General features: G+C 39.1%; 1 long non-coding RNA gene across 2 annotated transcripts; it reads right to left on the minus strand.

Moving 5' to 3' along the window:
• Positions 1 to 7,571: 7,571 nt before the first annotated feature.
• LOC113342529 lies at positions 7,572 to 9,697 on the minus strand. 2 transcript variants are annotated; one of them, XR_003356716.1, is made up of 4 exons: positions 8,780 to 9,697; positions 8,554 to 8,634; positions 8,232 to 8,296; positions 7,572 to 8,067 (listed from the first exon to the last, which is right to left on the minus strand). It is a non-coding gene; the product is annotated as an uncharacterized LOC113342529 (long non-coding RNA). The 2 variants fall into 2 exon arrangements; XR_003356715.1 differs by having other exon boundaries at positions 7,572 to 8,296.
• Between the last annotated feature and the right edge of the window lie 4,335 nt (positions 9,698 to 14,032).

Genomic DNA, 14,032 nt, shown 5'->3' on the forward strand with positions numbered 1-14,032 from the left:
GATGCTCTATGAAGGAGCGACCATCGGATGCTTCTGGAACTGATCTGACGGCTGAGAACGGAGGCGCTTTTGTGTGTAGAAAATGAGGTTGTGCGCACCATTCTTCGCGGCTTCCTTGCGTAATTTCTCCCGGCTTTTCACTACTTTTCTGCTCTTTTCGCTCCGCGACTCATCCGAACTTTATTTATTACCTAAAAATGCAAAATTAATTAATAAAAATATTTATTCTTGAAAACAATGAAAATACAGAATATGGGATAAAATGTAGAATTAATGCATAAAGATGAGTTAAATGCCAACAAAAAGGGATAATATATACAATATTTGGCACTCATCAAATACCCCCAAACCTGAATTTTACTTGTCCTCAAGTAAAACAAAACTAAGGAAATCCTAACTATACCACTGTCGCTGGTCTCTCGAATGCATTTAGCGTATGCACTAAGCCTTTTAAACCACTAAGTGTCCCTAGTGGACGAGTTGAAGTCTCGTGAAGGTTTGCTTAGAACGTACCTACAAAGTTCTAGGTCAAAATATAAGCTCAGATTCCATCAAACGTGACATGTGCAAAACAGTTAAGCTCACAGCAAAATGGAGATGTCAATCTAGCTATCGAAGGCACAATCCTAGCACTGATAACAAAAACATGTGATAAGAGTGTAAAGTGTATCTACACATGTGTAAAGAAAGATCTGAAGTCATGACTACTAATCACCAAGAGATAGTTTCTCAGGCTAAGAACTGAGGTCGAAATCTAGCTAGCTGTCCGGACTTTACGAGAATTGTGAATGAGTTGGAGGTATTTCACAATTACTCGCGTTGTACATCAATGGCATACACCCTCCTTGCTTATTACAAAAAACAACAAAAGATGACTATTTACATGACTCTTATTTACATTGACTATCTCTTTTATTTTTGGAACAAGAGATGATGGAATTGAAAATACTTGATTTTTTTGTATTTTTTTTTTTTTTTTTTTTTTTTTTTTTCTGAATATATACATCGTTTTTTTTTTTTTTTTTTTTTTTTTTTTTTTTTTTTTTTTTTAAGAAAACACTTTTGATACATACAAAAGGAAACAAAAATTACATGACACTTTGCAAGAGGTAGCCCTTTTTGATGCACCCAGTTAAATTCGATGGTTGTCTTTCTTAATGTAACCTCCACCTTCTATCCCAACCAACCAAAGAACAAGCTAGTCAAGTTTCGTTCAGTATTCTAAAGTGATTGGCAATCGTAACTTCCTATCCAACACCTTGAAGATCGAGGCCATACATGTATTGGTAGATCGTGCGCGTGCAAATTTCTTATCACTATGTGAATTGTGCTAGAATCAGGGTGCCTAAATATCTAGACTAAGACTCCTAATAAAAATACATATTTGCACAAGAGTCAACATTTCAAGGTAAATGAGCTCCATTTTTATGATTTTTTCATTTTTAATTTTTTTTTGAATTTTGATTTTAATTTTTTTTTTTTTTTTTTTTTTTTAATTTTTCAAAAAAGAAGGAGTTCGTTTTCAATTATGGCAATTATCATGGTATCTACTCTATACCCCCAAACCTAAACTAAACATTGTCCTCAATGTTTCAAAATATGGAAAGAATTATAAAACAATATATGAAGAGGAACATGCTGAGTAGAGTAAAAGGAGAGAGAATACCCGATTGTACGGTGGTAGCTCGATTAAAACTCCGTTATTTCAAGGCAAAAATCCATCATATTAGCAGTCACAATGGATGAGCACAAAATATACACAAAGGAAATTTAACTAACACATTATCTACAAGAAAATTTGGTTTTTAATGGGATTGGACTTTTTGGAAAAATTTGGTTTTGTTGGGAACATTTGGTTTTGATGGGAAAACGAAAAATTTTGGTTTTTAGGGAAATTTGGAAAACTGTTTGGTTATTTAGGGAAAGAGTGGACCAGTTTAGTCCACATAGACTGGGTCCTCCAGGTCGGTTGTTTCAATGTCGGGTGGAAATGGCTCAAGGAATGGCTTTAATCTCTGCCCGTTGACTTTGAAAACGTTCTTGTTGGAGACATCCTCCAACTCTACAGCTCCATGAGGAAAAACTGTGCGTACTAGGTACGGACCCTTCCATCTGGAACGCAGTTTTCCTGGAAAAAGATGTAATCGGGAGTCATACAGCAAGACTTTCTGACCAGGAGTGAAGGATTTGCGCAGAATACGCTTGTCATGAAATATCTTCATCTTCTGCTTGTACAGCTTGGCACTGTCATAAGCCTCATTTCTCAATTCTCCACGCGTTGAGTTGAAGTTCCGTTGATTCCAGCTTCGTCCAGAAGAAGTTAGCTCTTGATTGCCCAGTAGGCACGATGTTCTAATTCCACAGGTAGATGGCACGGCTTTCCATACACTAGACGATAGGGGGACATGCCAATTGGTGTCTTATAAGCTGTTCTATAGGCCCACAAAGCATCATTCAATCTCAATGACCAATCTTTCCTGGACGGGTTGACCGTCTTCTCCAGAATGTGCTTAATTTCCCTATTAGACACTTCCACTTGTCCAGTCTGAGGGTGGTACGGAGTAGCAACCTTGTGAGTTATGCCATACTTGCGTACTAAAGACTCAAAGTACTTGTTACGAAAATGTGAACCGCCGTCACTGATGATAGCTCTAGGGGTACCAAAACGTGAAATATGTTTCCTTTAGAAATGAAAGTACCACCTTGTGGTCATTTGTTCTGGTTGCTATGGCTTCTACCCACTTAGAAACGTAATCAACTGCGACTAGGATGTACAACTTGCTGTCAGACATGGGAAATGGACCCATGAAGTCTATCCCCCAAACATCAAAAATCTCCACAATCAAAATGGGGTTCAATGGCATCATGTTTCTCCTCGAAATGCTTCCTAGCTTTTGACAGCGTTCACAAGCAACACAATAATCATGGCAATCCTTGAACAATGATGGCCAATAGAATCCACACTGCAAGATCTTTGCAGCGGTTTTCTTGGCACTGAAATGGCCTCCACATGCTTGGTCATGACAGAAAGATATCACATCTTTCTGTTCAGTGTTGGGGACACATCTCCTAATGATTTGGTCTGGGCAGTACTTAAACAAATATGGGTCATCCCAAAGGAAATGTTTAACTTCAGCCAGGAATTTAGAGCGGTCTTGTCTCGACCAACGTGAGGGCATCCTACCTGTAGCGAGGTAGTTAACAATATCAGCAAACCAAGGAAGGTCTGAGATAGACATCAGCTGTTCATCTGGGAATGATTCTCTAATCAGCTCAAATTCATCAATAGACTCTAAAGTGAAGCTAGACAAATGATCAGCAACCACATTCTCAAACCTTTCTTATCACGGATTTCGAGATCGAATTCCTGTAATAAGAGTATCCATCGAATAAGGCGAGCTTTAGCATCCTTCTTGGAAAGAAGATACTTCAAAGCCGCATGGTCTGTGTATATGATGATCTTAGACCCTATCAGATAAGATCTAAACTTGTCTAATGCGAAAACGACGGCAAGCAATTCCTTCTCGGTAGTTGAATAAGAGTTGGGCATCATTAAGGGTTTTGCTAGCATAGTATATCACATATGGTAGTCTATCAACTCGCTGTCCTAAAACAGCACCAACAGCATAATCAGAGGCATCACACATAAGTTCGAACGGAAGCTTCCAATCGGGTGGTCGGACTATAGGAGCGGTGGTGAGAAGGGTTTTTAATTCCTCCCATGCCTTCACACAAGCAGCATCGAAATTGAAGGCAACATCTTTGGAGAGAAGACTGCACAGAGGTCTGGAGATTTTGCTGAAATCTTTGATGAATCGCCGGTAAAAACCAGCATGACCTAGAAATGATCTGATCTCCTTCACAGAGCAAGGTTGTGGTAGATGTTGAATGAGGTCAACTTTAGCTTTATCCACTTCAATTCCTTTTCTGAGATGATGTGTCCTAGAACTATTCCTGAATTCACCATAAAATGGCATTTTTCCCAATTTAGAACAAGGTTCTTTTCTTTACATCTGGATATCACGAGGGCAAGATGCTTCAAACATTCGTCAAACGAGGAACCAAAAACAGAGAAATCATCCATAAAGATCTCGAGAAAACTATCTATCATGTCAGAAAAAATGCTCATCATGCAACGCTGAAAAGTAGCAGGTGCATTACACAACCCGAAGGGCATACGTCTATAAGCAAACGTCCCAAATGGACACGTGAATGTAGTTTTTTCCTGATCTTCCGGAGCAATGTGAATTTGGTTATAACCGGAAAAGCCATCTAGAAAACAGTAGTGACTGTGTCCAGACACACGTTCTAGCATTTGGTCAATGAAAGGGAGCGGGAAGTGATCCTTCCTTGTTACTGTGTTCAACTTCCTGTAGTCGATGCATACTCGCCATCCTGTGGTTGTACGAGTAGGGACTAATTCATTCTTGTCGTTCTGAACAAGTAATGCCTGACTTCTTAGGCACAACTTGAATGGGACTAACCCATTTGCTATCGGGAATTGGGTATATGATACCCGCATCAAGTAGTTTCAGGATCTCTCCTTTGACTACATCTCTCATGTTAGGATTAAGTCTCCTTTGCATTTCCCTCGATGGTTTGGCATTCTCTTCAAGGTTAATGTGGTGCATGCAAATGGTGGGACTAATTCCTTTGAGATCTGAGATGGTCCATCCTAAGGCCTCTTTGTGTTCCTTAAGTACTTCTAAAAGCTTACTTTCCTGTTCCGTGTCTAAACATGATGAAATAATGACAGGTAAAGTATCAGAAGAACCTAGGAATGCGTACTTCAACGTACTAGGCAATGTTTTCAATTCAAGCTTGGGTGGCTCAACAATGGATGGAATAAGCTTGGAATCAGAGAATAGGGGGTGTTCCACTTCATATTTTCCTCTCCGTGACGTCCATTTGAGGTACAGATTCGAGCAGAGATAGGACGTCACTACAGTATGCATCATCATAGGAATCAGGGTTAAAGTTCTCCATACATGCTTGAAAGGGGTCGACGGATAGAATGTTAGTCAACGAATCTTGCATTAATCCTTCAATCATATTAACTTCATGCACATCATCATCATCAAGATTCACAGGTTGTTGACTAATATCGAACACATTCAATTCTACCCGTCATGTTACCAAAAGACAGTTTTAACACTCCATTCCGACAGTTATGATCGCGTTGGACGTAGCCAAGAAAGGACGTCCTAAGATGACAGGAATGTGACAGTCTGGGTTTTGTACAGGTTGAGTGTCTAAGACAATGAAGTCTACGGGAAAATAGAATTTGTCAACCTTGATCAAAACATCTTCGACCACTCCACGAGGAATCTTGACAGATCGGTCTGCCAGTTGTAGAGTGATAGATGTTGGTTTCAACTCCCCAAGACCTAACTGCTCATAAACAGAATATGGCAGTAGGTTAACACTTGCACCTAGGTCTAATAACGCTTTATTGACCGTGTGTTCTCCTATAGTGCAAGAAATTGTTGGACATCCTGGATCCCTAAACTTGGGTGGAGTTTTGTTCAGAATGATGGAACTCACCTGCTCAGCTAAGAAAGCACGTTTTTGCACATTGAGCTTGCGCTTTTGAGTACACAAGTCTTTGAGGAATTTGGCATAAGCAGGGATTTGCTTGATTGCTTCAAGAAAAGGAATGTTGATGTTGACTCTCTTGAACAGATCTAACATCTCATTGTAATGGGTACTTTTCTGTTGATAGATCAATCTTTGAGGAAATGGGCAACAGGAAGATGAGTTGGCAAAGGGACATTCACAGCAGTAGAATTGTCAGATTTTCCAACTTGCTCAGATTCTTTGGTTTTCTGGGGTTGTGGAGACAACGTGGAATTTGTATCAGACTCATTAGGTTCGCCCACGTTGTTCTCGATGACTTTACCACTTCGGAGGGTGGTAATGGCATGGATTTGATCAGGTGAGGTTTCAGTGCAGGATGTTGTGCCTGTTTGAAATATCCTCTTTGGATTTTGTTGGGGTTGGCTCGGAAGTTTACCCTTTTCTCTCTCACATATTTGATCCATCTTTTGATCTAGATTTTTCTGACTTTGCATCAAACTCTGGAACATTTCCTCTAGGTGGATAATCTCTTGTCGGTATTGTGTTGAGGATATGATTGTTGTTGAGAGTTTGATTGTTGTTGAGGGTTTCTCGGGTGTTGATAACCTTGATTGTTCTGATATCCCTGATTGTTTTGATAGCTCTGATTGGGTTGAGATGGTCCTCCTTGAGTGGGTCCTTTTGACCATGAAAAGTTAGGGTGGTTTCTCCATCCTGGATTGTAGGTCTGTGAATAAGGGTTATGCTCTGGTTTTTGAAACATGGCATGTGCCTGTTCAAGCCTAGACTCCTGGACTGCAAGCAAATCTGGACAATTTTGGAATTGATGGTTGGGGTCGTTACAAGCAGCACAAACAGATGAAGCGACATGTTCTCGGAGAGTAGTGGTGGAAGGTTTTGAATTTTTATGTAGTTCTAACTCTTCTAATCTCCTAACTATTGATGCCATGTTTGCTCTTCCCTCAAAATCCGCTTCAATCCTAAAAGCCTTTGCTTCGGATGTAGTCTTTCTGGTTTCACGGATGGATTCCCACTGTTGCGTCTTTTCAGCTACTTCAATCAAGAAGTCCCAAGACGCGTCAGCAGTTTTATCTACGAATAGACCATTACACATCGACTCAACCGTTGTTCGGGTGGACACATCTAGACCTTCATACAAAATTTGCACAAGTCTCCATTTTTCAAAACCATGATGGGGACATTGGAGCAATAATTCATTGAATCTCTCCAGGTATCTAGCTAAGGTCTCACCTTCTAATTGCACAAAGCTATTCAGACTTTGACGAATTGTCGCAGTCTTGTGGTTCGGGAAAAACTTTTTGAAAAACTCCTTTGTGAGGTCATCCCATGTCATGATGGATTGAGGCTGTAAAGCATAGAGCCAGGACTTTGCCTTATCTTTCAGGGAAAAAGGAAAAAGCCTTAACTTCAGGGTTTCGTCGGTCATTTGAGTGAAACGCAGAGTTCCACAAATTTCCTCGAATTCTCTCACGTGGTGGTAAGGGTTTTCATTCTCAACACCTCTAAAAATAGGAAGCATCTGTATTGTGCTAGATTTCAGCTCATAATGGCCATTAGCCTCGGGTAGCAAAATACAGGACGGTTGACTGGCTCTAGTTGGGTACATATAATCCTTGAGGGTACGTGGTTCTCCCATTGTTTCTGGTTGATCTGGACTGTCTCCCTCAGAACTTAGAATTTTGATAGGTTCGTCTGGGTTAATTCTAACAAGTCTGTTTGTCTGGTCTCTGTAGGTCACAATCATGTCCTAGTAGGTACCTTAACTAACATGTTGGTCAGACAGAGCAATCGGAAACAATTTGGCCCAAGGGTTATGAAGATTTGGTTTTTGAATGGGTTTTGGTTTAAAGAAGGGGTTTTGTTTTTGGTTTAAAAATTTTGGGTTTTTGAAAAAAATTTTTTTTTTTGAACTAAACCTAGCATAAATTATCACAACTCATAAAAGAAAATAAAAACAATAATAATAATTAAAACAAACCCATAAAAGAAAAAAGAAAAATAAAATACAATCCAATGACACGACCCACACCAGATCCAACATCGAACTGCTACTCGGCCCAAGACCACCAGCCCATACGACAAAGAATTTGAATTAGAAATAGTGACTTAATTTGGTCGGAGACAATTTTACAGCGATAACCACAACTCTTTTAGTCCTTTACCATCTACATAGATATATATCGAGTGTACTGTTGCTGGCTAGCACTTGTAACAAAATAATAGTATGCAAATAAATAATTTTCTGCGTTCCATATGGTTGGGCAGATAAACTGCAGCGGAAGCCGCTAAAACTAAGCAATTCCAATTTCAATTGACATTTATTTTGTGCTTACTTGGTATGCAGTGGCTGATATCCATTCAACTTCCATGACTTCAGAGTGACCTGATAAGATTCTAACAGCCTATTTCAAATTTCCATATGGTTCCTTGCATAATTTCTCTAATAAAGATACTGTGAAATCTATGGACCTGGCAATACATAGAACTATAACATGTTCAGCCAGTGATTCCCATAATAGATATATGTTATAGTGAAAAAATTACTATGCTACTTTTAACTGTGCTATTTACACCCGGTTAATGGAGAAGTTTTTAATTGGCTCGTAAGGCAACAATTTAGAGTTGCTAACTACCTCTATTTGTACATATCGCATTACTACACCAAATGTGATCCTTTGCTCTTAGACCTGCATCATTACTTCAGTGAACAAAACATCAGCTAGTGCCTAATTATCAGTTAGCTAACAACAACCAATAGAGTTTGGGTGAGTTAAATTTCGAACCTAATAAATCAAAAAGGTCAGATTCAAATAAGGTATAATATTTATAGTAAATAAGGCATACTTTCTAGACATCTTCAAGGAAAATTAACTTAGAACTCAAGCAAACTCATTCTTTTTTCTTGCAATGCATATATAATAATGGACACTAATATAAAATCTTCAAAACATTTACCTTTATCTGAAGAGCCCCATGAAATTCCTGCGTATCATCTGTAACAATGTCTTTTGCATATTGCTACTCCAAACAATTTTGCTGCAAAGAAAATAAACAATCGTGAAATACATAATTGGCCAAAGTAAATGCAGCTCAGCGCTATTGGCAGGACCCAAGAGTTCTACACAATTAAAGTTATAAGACATCCTTTAAAAATGTACTAAGACAACAGCATAATCGGTACCTTCCCCATAAAAACTTTTGGAAACTTCTCTCTTCCAGTAACTTCTTCACAGTCATGTCCTTCTTGTACAATATCTTTCATGACATCCGTTTAGGCATTTTAGCAAACACTGCATGTGCACTCTGTTGGAGTTGAAGAGATTGTATCCTCTTCTGATGTTTGAGGCACTACATTTCCTTACACATCAATCAAATCCACATAAACCCAAATTGAATCCTAAATCATTAAAAAGCTCAAATCAGCCATCAATCAACCTAGATCGTTTATCACCACAGTCAAACAGGGAAACCAAATTTTCTCCATGTTAATCAACCGACCCATCAGCTGTAACTCCTCTTCTTAACTGACTTCTCGATTATAAAAGTTGAGAAATTGCAGGTAAACATATTGGCTAACAGATAAAAGTAAAATAAAACATAAAATCGAACATAAAATAGATAGAGGAAGAGCGGCGGAGAACTCTGGTTTTCAGCCAACCAAATTAGGCGCAAACTCATATTGCAGTAAACCCTTGATTCCTTCAAACCCTAACTTAAATTTTGTAAAAATTGTACCTGAAAAAGTAAATCCCTAACCAAGCCCGTATGATCATAAATCAAGAGATTAGAGTTTCAAAAATCAAAACAAAGCACAGAAACCCTAACCTATGTAGATTATGCATCATGCAATTAAACTTAACAGAAACCCTAACCTATGTAGATTATGCATCATGCAATTAAACTTAGAATCCTCTAACCCATCTGCAGCGACCTCAAATTTATATCTCAGTAATTGAACCCAGTAAAACCCAGATCCAACAATCACTGCAGATTCTCGATTTCAGATTCTGCAGCAGTGGGATGAAATTGGGGAAGAACCGAAAAGAAGAAACTGGGAATTATTTCCTTTCTCTCGACCTAAACGGTATCTTAGTTAGGGTTATAGTTCGACGGAAGTTTTGTATACCTAACCGGCGTTAATAGCGTCCAGTTAAATATTCATTGTAAAGCAAGTGTAAGTAATTATTTAGGCACAAAACCTGGCAGAAGTATTGTTTACCCACATTTTTGCTAACGGTTTTATAAACGGCCAGTTAAATAGATGGTGTAAATAGAGTGTAATTCAAATTTTAATGCTCCGACCAATAGAGTCCCGCTACTTGTCCTCTCCAGAATTTTTCTAGTTCAAAGCTTTTATCTCATTTAATTTGAGAGAGGTGTCGTACTCACCGTGCGACGTGGGAACTTATATGACTTAGTGTTTTAAAGGAGGGGAGATGAACGGTTATATAGTTGAACCATTTCCTCTGATACTTGACCGACTGGTATTGACTAGTAGACCTACAAAAATATTACAGTACTTTGATGTTATCAAAAGACCTACATAAATATACAGTACTTCGAAGTTATCAATATCAGGATATAATATACCAGAAAAATAAAATAAAAGTTAAAACATGGTACAGCTCAAAACGTCACCATAAACATATTTTCCTTTTGATACTTGACCGTCAAAATGTCATTCATCCATTCGTCCCTCAATCGATTACGCAAGCGATTCTTTACAATTTTCATAGCAGAAAATACCTTTTCTACGGTGGCAGTATCAACTGGTAGAAGTAATGCTAATGTGAGAAGTAAGTAAACCAAAGGGTACACTTCATCCTTTTTAGTCTCTACCATTTTGATTGCGAGATCAATAATTCCATTCAATTCTGAAAAGTCATTGCTGGACCTTACATCCGCAATGTAATTTAGTAGTTGATCTTCTAGTAACACAAGTTGAGTAGGAGAAAAATCTCTTGGGTAAAACCGAGAAAAATGAATCAGTTTATCTTTGTCAAATTCAGAGAATGAGTCTCTTGGACTTAAGCATGCCACCGAAAGAAGTAATTCAGTGTTCGTCTCGGTGAAGCGATTGTTTAGTTCTTGAAGTTGCATATCTATGACTGTGTATAAATACTCAACTTGATAATGATACAAATTATTTACCTGTTGAGTATTACGCCTTGGTCGACCCTCCCGTTGGAACACATCATTCATATCAAGAAATTTGATGCGGTGCCTTGCACAAAAAGAGGATACTTCTCACAACAATGAATCCCATTCCTTATCTCTCATTAGCTGGAGTCGTTCCCTGCATACTGTTGTTGTGATTCTAAAATACACACAATACACTTGCAAGTATACAAGGTCAAGATTTGTAATAAAATGGTGAGTAGGGGTTTGTCCACAGGGAGAGGAGCATATAAGAAGTTTTCCTAGGCTAATAAGAGTGGCAATGCACTAAGGCAGTGAGCAAAACATGTAAATGATATGAACCAAGGCTTGGAAAGTAAAGCAGCAAAGAAACAGCTAAAAGAAGCAGCAAATAACCAAGGCTTGGAAGCCAAGGGCAGGGTGAGTTCAGTGCACTGACTTCAGTGCACAGTAGCTACAAAGTGCAAGAAAAAGAAAAAGCAAGAAAATTGACTGAAGAAAATAACTGATTAGGAAGCAAACACACAGGACTGAAATTATAATTGACTGAAAGAGAAGTGGTGGGTAAGCCAAGGCATATGATCCACCTTGTGTCCTAATCAAGTGACATGGTCTAGGTTATGTTCATTCCTAAGCATACAACTAGAAATGGAAGAACACCAACTTGCTCACTAGTCTACCCCTAGCATTGGCTGTCTTTTGACAGTACAGCCAATCACAGGCTCTATGAGCATTGGCATCTCTCATTTGCACAATCAAAAACATACAGGGAAGAACTATCCTAGCTCAATTACACTTGACAGTGCACAAGGCTTCACTGAGCCTTGGCCTGAAGTTGATTAGCTCATGCTAATCATGTTTTGGCAACATACATACATCATATGAGAAAATTTAAACACAAATTGCAACATATCAGCTAACTACAACAGAAGCAATTCTCAACTGTTAACAGACAAGCACTGAAATTTTAAGTTCATAAAAATTTGTCTCAAATTCTCTACTGGCTAGTCCAGAGAGGTATACAGTGTCTCTCTAATACTTCCCACAACATCAATTTATACCCATTACACATAATTAGGTTTTCCCCCAATTTTCCCCCAAAATCAGTGAAATTAGGTTTTGCAAATTACCTAATTTTATGGCACAATTCCTCCCATGTGCGACGACCCATTCTTCCTCTGACTCTCCTCATGCTATCCACGCCTCCAATTGCTTCATCTATCAGCCTAGTTCACCAAATCCAATCCTAACAGTGAAGAGGATGGTGGAGTTGTTGAAATAGATTAATAGGTGATAGGGGTGATGATAGTAGTGATGGGTTGTGGTTGTTGTGGAGAGTTGGTGGTTTGGTGGCTGTTGCAGGAGGGGTGGTGACGACAGGGAAGAAGGTGGTGGTGATGGTGGTGCGGCAGGGTATGGTGGTTGCAGACGGGGTGAGGGTGATGGAAGAGTGGCTCGATAGAATGGGAGAAGGGTGCGTTTGGGTGGGTGGTATAGGTTCGGTTGCTAGGGTGTTAGGCGGAGATATCGAGTTTGATGTTCTGCGATGCTGAGTCACTGGATGCGAAGCTGGTAGGTAGATCGGACGGTGATGTGAAGTGAAGCTTGTAGCGACCGTCAGATTTTTTGATACAACGAAGTTAACGGCTCTAGATGGGGTTAGGTGTTGTAGTGTAAGGCGGAGATATCAAACGTTGATGAACAGCAAGGGAGCGACCGTTGGATTCAACAACCATCTAATCTGAAGGCTTGGAATTTCAGCGCTGTGGTGCTTGGCAGAGACTTCAGATTTTGATGCTCTATGAAGGAGCGACCATCGGATGCTTCTGGGAACTGATCTGACGGCTGAGAACGGAGGCGCTTTTGTGTGTAGAAAATGAGGTTGTGCGCACCATTCTTCGCGGCTTCCTTGCGTAATTTCTCCCGGCTTTTCACTACTTTTCTGCTCTTTTCGCTCCGCGACTCATCCGAACTTTATTTATTACCTAAAAATGCAAAATTAATTAATAAAAATATTTATTCTTGAAAACACTGAAAATACAGAATATGGGATAATATGTAGAATTAATGCATAAAAGATGAGTTAAATTGCCAACAAAAAGGGATAGATATATACAATATTTGGCACTCATCAAATATAACTAATTTCGTGGCATTGACAATGACTTGATCTTTTCTCTACAATGCCTTTGACAGATCAATTGTAATTCCCAGAATATTTTTCATCAAGTGCAAGCTGAAAATAAAATTGAAATTTTGCAAAGAATCTAGGAGAACCTTAGCTTCAAATTTCTTATCAGAATCCACTGCTAAATCTTCCAAAAGTGTTATAACAGATGAGAATATATTAATCAGGCTTACTATTGTATTTTCTTCTAAATCTTCCACTACTTCGTAAGAATCAAGTTGATGTGAACCCCAACGCGTGTCACCAGCTCGTTTAAGAGTACTTTCTTGATTAAGGACTCACCCAGTTAATATCTCACCACTAAATAGTGCCTAAAAGACCGCCTCAACTTGATTCTTACGAAGCATATCTTGATGTTTGGCTGATCCATCTACCACATTCACCAAGTAACTCATTACGACATAAAGTTCTTCTACATATGTATGTTTTTTTGCCACAGCCACAACAGCTAGCTGCAGTTGATGAGCAAAGCAGTGGACAAAATACGCGCAGTCATTATCTTTCAAAATAAGTGCCTTTAGACCATTATACTCACCTTGCATATTGCTTGCCCCGTCATAACCTTTCCCTCGTAATCTGGAGATGCTCACTTTTTGGCCCCCCGATATGTAGCTGTAACCTTTCTTTCTTCCTCCAACCTCTAAATCCTTTTCCCACAAAGGAATCACCACTACCAGCTCTAAACAAATAGAAACAAAGACAAAACACCGCATCTGTCGAAATGCTATATTCCAACCAACTTGGGTGCTCGTTGAACCAAGAGCCGCAGAACTTTCTTGGCCTGCCACAAGATATTCTTATTGGATAGGTGTGCTTCTTTGGCTGACAAGGCCTCTTTGTAGGTAAGCTCTTCGAACTCGGTCTCTGATATTTGGATCATAATCAAATATTGGAGTTCGCAGTCCTGGATCCGAAGGTAGACTTGCCAGTAAGATTTCATTCACATTGTTTTCAGCTGCGCGGGACGGTGCTACATTCTGGGCACTTGAACTCTCAGCATGAATTACATGATTTCGCGTTGTAGAATGCAGGTTTGAGACAAAAGGTGCTGTTGTAGCATTGTTGTCTCTATTTTTTCTCTGGAAGTACCTAAGCATTTTTGTCCGA

Source organism: Papaver somniferum, unplaced genomic scaffold (genome assembly GCF_003573695.1).
Source record: "Papaver somniferum cultivar HN1 unplaced genomic scaffold, ASM357369v1 unplaced-scaffold_43, whole genome shotgun sequence".
Lineage (NCBI taxonomy): Eukaryota > Viridiplantae > Streptophyta > Magnoliopsida > Ranunculales > Papaveraceae > Papaver > Papaver somniferum.